The sequence below is a fragment of the Artibeus jamaicensis genome, unplaced genomic scaffold, assembly GCF_021234435.1.
Source record: "Artibeus jamaicensis isolate MK-2021 breed Jamaican fruit bat unplaced genomic scaffold, CSHL_Jam_final contig_519, whole genome shotgun sequence".
Classification (NCBI taxonomy): domain Eukaryota; kingdom Metazoa; phylum Chordata; class Mammalia; order Chiroptera; family Phyllostomidae; genus Artibeus; species Artibeus jamaicensis.
In genome coordinates, this window is record NW_026521871.1 from 16,426,561 (window position 1) to 16,434,806 (window position 8,246).

An 8,246-nucleotide genomic window follows, 5' to 3' on the forward strand; every position below is an offset into this window, starting at 1 on the left:
CCCCCAGCTCACATGTGGCATTCCTTACGCCTTCTTAGCAGCGTCATCCTTTCCCCTCTCTCCTGCTCTCTGTCACACAGTGACCAGCCTCCTTCCCCAGCTGCAGACGTCCCCTCCTTAGTCACACAGTGCAGTTCAGAGAGCACCCTGCCCCCCACCCCAGGGGCCACTGCAGCCTCTCCTGCCGCCCACACAGCACCCTGCCCGAGAGGCAGCCTGGCCAACCATTTCTCATCTAGTTTCATACTGTGTCATTCGAGCTGCACCGTCAAACTCATTATTAGTTGCGAAGCCTTGTTTGGAAGTGTTGCAGAGTTTCCTTAACTGATCTGGATAAACATGTGTTTGTTAATACAAACCCCACCCTTGTGGACCATCCCATGAAGCTACGCGCCCCAGGGTGAAGCTAAGGAGGCTTTTGGCAGCACTGTGAGCAGCCACCAAGTGCGTCTTTCAGAAAACTCTGACCCAAGCTGGAGGAGGAAGAAAAATAAGCAGGAGCTTCGCGCCAGGAGGATTTGGGTGTTTGCATGATCAGAGCCGGTCTGCTCCCCTGAGACAGCCTTGGATTCCCTGGTGCCCAGCTCCACCCACCGCCCCAGAGCCATCTGCCTGCCTGTGCCACAGCGGCCCGGAGCCGCAGCACACTGGCTTGTGCAGCCCGGCCTGTCCTTCCCACTCTCTGCTTCTAAGTGGAGAGGCTGCATCCGCACCACCCGAAGCAATTGGCCTTTTGTGTTCTGGAGGTCTCCTCACTCTGAGGCAGAGCAATCACCAGTGGACAGTGTTGGCTGCAGGAACGAAGGGGAGTTGGGAGCCTGACCTTCCTACCCAAGTTCAGACTGAACCCAGGCCGGTGTAGACAGAGAGTCTCCGGCCCAGCCCCTGCATCCTCAGGGGAAGTGTCCCACCCAGGCTTTCTCAAGTTCATGTGGGACGCTGAACAGGTCCAAGCTTACTATCTCAGGGTGAAAGAGGTCGGCTGCAGGAGGCCCTGTGTCTAGAATGTGCAGAAATGTTATCATGGTCCTTGGTGGTTTTTCTGTCTCGATTCCTCTCCTCTTCTGGGAACAGCAACCAGATTTTCCTAAGAGAACCAGCCTCCCCTCTCTGGACCCAGGAGGTTTCCAGGGGGCTGGTCCCATTCCCTGGGTCCAGGCTTGGCTCCTTAGTTCATTGCATCACCCCAACCATGGAGATCAATTGGTTCTAGGCTGGTCCAGGGCAGGCTGTTTGGCTCACTGAGTCTCATCTCTGGAACCTTTTCTGAAACAACCAGGAAAGCTGTCCTCCTGGCTGCAGGAGCTGCTGAAAGAGTCTGTGTAAACCTAGAACTAAGGTGGACAGCTTGCCACCAACAGCACAAGAGGTAGAGAGAAACAGGGCCCTACAGGCATTGTTTGGACCTCTGGGCACGCCAGCCTCAGGGAGTGCCATTCTTCCTGCCCACAAGGTGCATGGGCCAGAGTGGGCCGGGCTTCCGGAGGGCTCGAGCCAGGGTCCCTGCACCCACCTGCACATCTACAGTCTCCTTCTGCTGCAACAGCGTCACTGTCTGTGCATGGCACCAGGGACAGCTGTCCTCGGCACCTCTGCACATCTCCGTCTTCTGTCTCTGGGGGTCCTGCTTTGGTCTGGAGGCAGCAGGATGTGATGGGCGAGCGTCCCCACTCAGCCACACAGGGTCAGGGGGCGCCAAACCAGCAGATCTGGGATGAGAGGAGGGAAGCTGGACCTAGGGACAGCCAGGGCTCAGATGCTGGGAGAGGAGACCAGAGATGGTCTGTGCAGTGAGAAGTGAGGTGGGACTGGGCTCAGGACACAGCCAGCCTCAGGGGGCAGCAGTTATGAAAGGGGAGGGAGCCAGAATCAGAAGCTGTGGGCTCACGAACAACCAGAGCGCAGGAGTGACCAAGGTGGCGAGGACTGGGAAGGAAGAATGGGGCACTGGGGAGGTCTGAGCTTCCTAGGACACACGAGCCTCCTCTTAAAGATCGTAAAAGAATTCCCTTCACTTCCATACAAGAGAAGCCAGAGACCCTGGTTCCGGTCCGAACTGCCACACATGACTTCTGGCAGGAAGATCAACCTCTGTGAGGCTGTTTTCTCGTCTTTGAAATGGGTCTTAAAATAAATGGGCCCCAAAGGATAATAAGCACATTAGATGGCGACAGTAGAAGGAGAAGTGTTTTGTAAATAGGCACTTAGCTCGTGTGGTTTAAAAAGCTCTTTCCTGTGTAACAAGGGGACAGTTAAAAGGACCCTTAGAGCCTTATCCCAAACTCACAGTGGTTATGAGGAAGGATGGAGAATTTTGAGTCCAAATAGCTTGAATTTCAGTCATGACTTTGACCTTTACTTTTAAGGAAACCTTGAACAAAACACTTTGATTTTTTTGAGTTTCTATTTCAATATTTTTCAAGTGAGAATAGAAATTCCAACTTTTCCTTAGATCTAGAGTGGATACCAAGTGGGGGCAAAAGAACACAGTAGAACACAGTGACAAAATAAGAATAATAATAGTAATATAATAATAATAGAGCTACCATTTAGTGAGCATTTACTCTGTGCCATGCATTATCTCATTTAAGTTCTAAAATGACTCTCTAAGACAGAAGTAACAGGAAGAACGATGACAATCGCTGACATTGGATGAACACTAACCATCACTGCTGGGGCTGGGCCCTGTCCCAAGGCTTCCCAGGCATCTCCTGTCTCTAGTCCTCACGAGAGCTGCAGGAGCAGCAGGTGCACCTCACAGCCCATTCTGCAGATGGGCAGGCTGAGTTCCCAGAGATCGATTACTCCAGGTTGTAGGACCTTGATGCCCATAGCTGGGGTTTATTCAGACGTAGAGTTGATTTTACAACTTATACATGTTGTGAGCATGCGCACACTACATATATCATATATCATATAATAGGTAAGCAATTCCAGTCCCATGAATGATTGGCAGGGAAAAGAATCCCACAGGACCCTATTAGTCACCTTGCCCACAGCGGTGACACAAATAGGACCCTCAGCATGGAGAGGACCCTGACTTGCCTTCCAAAATGAGGCTGTTTCTGCTCTCAGGCGTGGCTAAAGAGGTGGCCGAGGGCCAACTCACCTTGAGAAGAGGCCAAGCCAACTTTGGGAACAGAGAATGTTGGACCGGAAAGAACGACGCATTTCCCCTCAGCCCCTGCAGGGCTGGGGCCTCCCAGTAGCCTCAGCTGTTCCCCGTAGCCCACAGGCAGGCAGCCACTCTGTCCCGCCCCCAGCCTGGGCAGGCCCTGGGGGGGGAGCCTGCTGTCACCATCAGCTGGCCTGCAAACTTATCCCCTGGAGGCCCTGGGCTCACGCCTTCTTAAATGTGCACACACACACACACACACACACACAGTCTGTACTGGCACACTACATTTGCACCCAGGATTAAAAACCAGACAGCCTGGTTCTACACTTCCCTGGTTACAACAGTGGCTGGCACTTAATAAACACTAATAAATGTTTGCCATGGCCATTTTCTGTTGCAATCAATGCAAAAGGCAAAGAGGACTTGGAAGTTGTTGTGGTGCCTGACGAGGCCAGGTTAGAGGGTCCCAGAGGTCTGCAGTGACTCCAGTGGGAGGAGACAACGGCTCTGTCAGTGTGACGACTCCTGGGTGGAGTCCGCAGGGCTGTTTGGCCACAAGCCTCCCAGGTGAGACACTTGGGCTTCTAGGTATCTGGGGACCTCGGAGAGAAATGGGCAAGAATTAGAGCATCTCTCCTCCCAATCCTTTCGAGGAACCCAGGACACCATCGGGGAGGTCAGCAGTCAGACGGGAAGATTGCTGGCACTCAGAGAGGGGGTGAAGGGGAGTGGCTAGTGCCTGAGCGCCCTTCATTCACAAGATTAGAGCACTGCGCACACCATGCACTCGACGCACAGGGCGGAGCCCCCTCAGGAAGTTCCCTTGGTCTGACAGAGCCTGTCCTCCCCTCGTCACACCCCTGGTGAGGGGAGCGTCACCATCTTACAAGGTGGAAAGCGAGGCCCTCCATGAAGTGGTGACCTGTGGCCTCAGGAAAATCAAGCAGAAGCAATCAGTTGGTTAGCATGTCTGATAAATACATATGAAGAAAATGCTTTGACAGTAAAAATGCAGGACTCGGGGCTCTGGGATCCTTAGGGGTTGCAGGGATGGCCGATCGTGGGTTTCTGAGACCTCAGAGAAGCATATGGGTTCCGAAGGCAAGGAGGAAATGTCATGGCCCCCGAGTGCCTCCCCGTGGCCAGATCTCTCTGTCTCCACAGCCTCGCACTGCATTCAGCCCCAGCATGTTCCTTAAAGGATACATACTTCAGGGAGACAACAGCATATACGCGGGGCTTCCCCAGAAGCAGATCCTGAGTGAAGGATTGCAGTGGGAATAGTTAGGAGGTGATCCCAGGAAGCAATAGTAGGAGTGTGGGTAAGTGAGACTGAGCTGGAAGAAGCCAAGAGGCACAGATTACTGAGCAGGGTACTGCCCTGAGCACCGGGAGCCCAGTCCCATTGGAGAGCACTAGGGGGCAATATAGAACACACCTCAGAGTTGTCCCTTTATCCTTCGACTCCCGCCTGCCAAGAGTGGAGATCTGCTCTTAGGGGCTCATCTCCCCAGCACCCCACCGCCCAGCTCGGCGAGGCATTGTCAGCATGCCTAGGAACAAGGAGTGACGAAGGCAGAGTCTTTTATAGCTCTCATTGCTAAGTCATTATCAAGTCTACTCCCCCCACTAAACAAGACAGAGCTCTGGAGGCAGACGGCCCATGCCCAAATTCACGCTTCTTTCTAGGTGTGGGACCTTGATTTAACTTCTCTGGGCCTCAGTTCCCTTCTCCGTCCATAATATCTCCCCGGCAGGAGTCACGTCAGCTGACACACACAAAGAACTGAGCACAGCGCCTGGCGGTACTCCAGAAATGCCCACTGCGAGTCTTCGAGGCCAGTCGCTGACACGTTCACCCTTGCTTCCCCTGTGCCCAGCCTAGACAGTGCCCAGCACAGGGAAGGGGCTCAGGTCATGTCCACAATGAGTGAATGAGTGAGAGAGAGAGAGAGAGAGAGAAATTCAACAGCTAATGTGTTCACTTAGACCATTACTTCTAGTTTGGCGTCTCAAACCTGGCTTCTTCCTAAATATCACTTTTGTTTCCCGTGTTGTCCCTTTGGAAGTATAAGTTTTATCTGGAGTCTCTGAATAATAGAAGACAAACTAAATGCATCTCTGAAGAAATTTTCTGTAGGCACCCTGATTTTCCTGCAAGGGACCCCACAGCCCAGGGACTGCTGAGAATGAGACCTTCATAGAGTTCCAATTTCACCTCCAAGGAACTTACTTATTTATACAGGAGACACCGCACTGAAGTTTCATGTGCGTACACCTGCTGTCCTCTGGTGGACAGTGTCAAAACAGCAGGAAGCCTTGGAAACCAGGTTGTCTTTACCACTTGTAATAAGAAAAATATTTTGGTGGGCACTCTGTAGTGTGTGAGAGAATGAAGTTAACCACAATAAAGCTCAGGAAGATAGTGAAATGGACTAAGACCCGGGAAGGGTGCTGTGTGGGGATAGGAACAATAGGGGAAGGTCCATGAAGGGACATGTATAAAGGACACATGGACAAAGCCAAAGGGGGTGGGAAGCAGGGTGGGGAAATAGACAACTGTACTTGAACAACAATAAAAATAGTCAATAAATAGCCCTGGATGGTGTGGCTTAGTGGATTGAGTGCTGGCCTGTGAACCAAAGGGTCGCTGGCTCAATTCCCAGTCAGGGCACATGCCTGAGTTGCGGGCCAGGTCTCCAGTAGGGGGCATGTGAGAGGCAACCACACACTGATGTTGCTCTCCCCCTCTTTCTCCCTCCCTTCCCCTCTGTCTAAAAATAAATAAATAAAATCTTTAAAAATGTTTATAAAGAATCAGATTCTCTCTTTATAAATAAATAAATCCAAAAAAATAAGAAAAATAGTTAATCGATGCTTTTGTCTGCAAAGTGCTTTCACAGTCCATGTGTTACATGAGCCTTCAAACAACCCAGGCAAGGCAGGTAGGGCAGGAACTGTTCCCTAGGGCCAGGGCTGTCCTCACTGCACAGACGGAGAAACCCAGATTTAGAGAAGGTAAGCCCCCAGGGAGCCAAGAACTGAAACTTAAGGCTGAGAGTTCTGATTCCAAAGCTCAATTACTGTGACTCCAAATGTCAATTTCAGCTTCTGCTCGTGCATAAGAATGCACCCCAAATATCTAGGGTGGACCTGGAAATCTGCATTTCCAACATGCTCTGTAGGTGCCACCAGTGCAGTCAGGTCCCGATACTTGGACTGGCCTTTGGAAACCACCGCTGATGTCACACAGCCTCCGATTCTCTGCTTACACACCCTGTGTCTTAGTTTCCTGGGGCCGTGATAATACCACAGACTCAGTGGCTTATAAGCAGGAGGAATTTCTGTCTCTCAGTTCTGGAGGCTGGGAGTCCAAGATTAAGGCACCTGCAGATCTGGCGTCTGGTGCAGGCCCTCGTCCTGGTTCACAGATGGCCACCTTGTCACTGCACCCCCACACAGCAAGGGGGCTCGCCGGGACCCTCCTACAAGGGCGCCAGTCCCAGGTACAAGGGCTCTGCTCTCATGACCTAGCCCCCCACGATGGCCTCATCCCCTGATTCCAGCACAGTGGGGGTTAGGCCATCAACATAAATTTGGGGGGACACAAAGTTCCCCTCTACCCCCAATGCTGAGGGTCTAATATCTTCCACCCCACATTTGCCTCTCCCTAGGACCCCTCCCCTACCAACAGTGTAGATCCCTTGTACACTCACAAGCCGTGCACACCACACACACTACTCATTTAGACTCTTGCCATCCTAGCCGTCATTGCGCCCATCGGACAGAGGGACTCTGGGCAAGTTGCATTTGCACCAGGACGCGACCCCAGGCTGACCATGGAGGCCGTGTTGTGTGGCTTCACACCACGCTGCACTGTGTCCCTTACAGAATGTCCCTATCCTATGTCCCAGATCCCTGAAGTCCTGCCTGACTTTCCAATGTTGGGATGAAAACTAATTGTTACTAAAATGGCAGTAACTGACTTTGGCTTAAAAGTTTAGCTTAGTTCCTCATATCCACGATACATCTTTCTGAAACTTCAATTCTGTAAGCTGATGGGGAAAAAAGCAAGGAAGTGCCCCAAATTTAAAGATATAAAGACAGGTAGTAACATCCTCCTCCACCAGGGGCCAGGTCAGAGGGAGGGGACCCCAAATCTAGATGCTCCAGGGCCCTACTGCTCCAGACAAAATACAGGAAAAACACTAACTACTCAGAGCACCATACGCACATTCCCTGTGCTTGCACACACACACATACTCAGATATACACATGCACACCATGCACACATAAACACACATGTATACAGTGTGCATACATACCATGCACACACCATACACATACACACATATGCTCACGTGTGCACACATCACACACGTACACTTGTAACCATCACCACCAACTTGGGTCTCAGGCAGTCCCACCACGACAAAGCTGCCTGACTCTCAGGTGGGCTGGTGCATTTTCCCCCTCATCGATGCTCTCCCGCAGTCTCGGGGCAGAGACTCCAGCACTCGCTGGGACCCCTGCTAAGCCCAGCATGGCCCTGGCCACTGACAGAGACCCAGTGACAGCTGAGCAGTGGGGCTGGTGCTCTGCTTGCTAGGGCAATAGAGAAAAAGTGAGCCACTAGAGCCTGATGTTCTTCCAAAACAGAATCGAACTGGGACCGCAGCCACAGTCTGTGGTGGCCAGGGGTAAGGGCTGCCCCTCTGTGCTGTCTCTACCTGCTCCCCCCCCCCATGACTTCTGCTGGGTCTAGAACTGCACAGTCAGAGCCAGAACAGTCCTAGGAGAAGAGAGAGGCAGAAATAGTAGATTAGGTCATACCCTGCCTGCAGCGAAGGTTGTTACACAGATAACACTGCAGAGAAAACCACGCAACAGTTACCAACCGGCCAGAGGACCCAGGGTCCACCTGGGATTTTGCCAGGGCCCTGGGAACTAAGGGGCCTTGTTGCTAGGGGCTCACGGGGCCGCATCTGGAAGAGTGTCCCTTTGGACCCACTTTATTCCCACTTGGTTTTCTCATCGGCGCACTGGGCCTCAACCTTAGCATAGTCCCTTTTTATCCTGAAATGGCATGCATGTACTATACCAAATGACAAAGTATATCAGTTATACA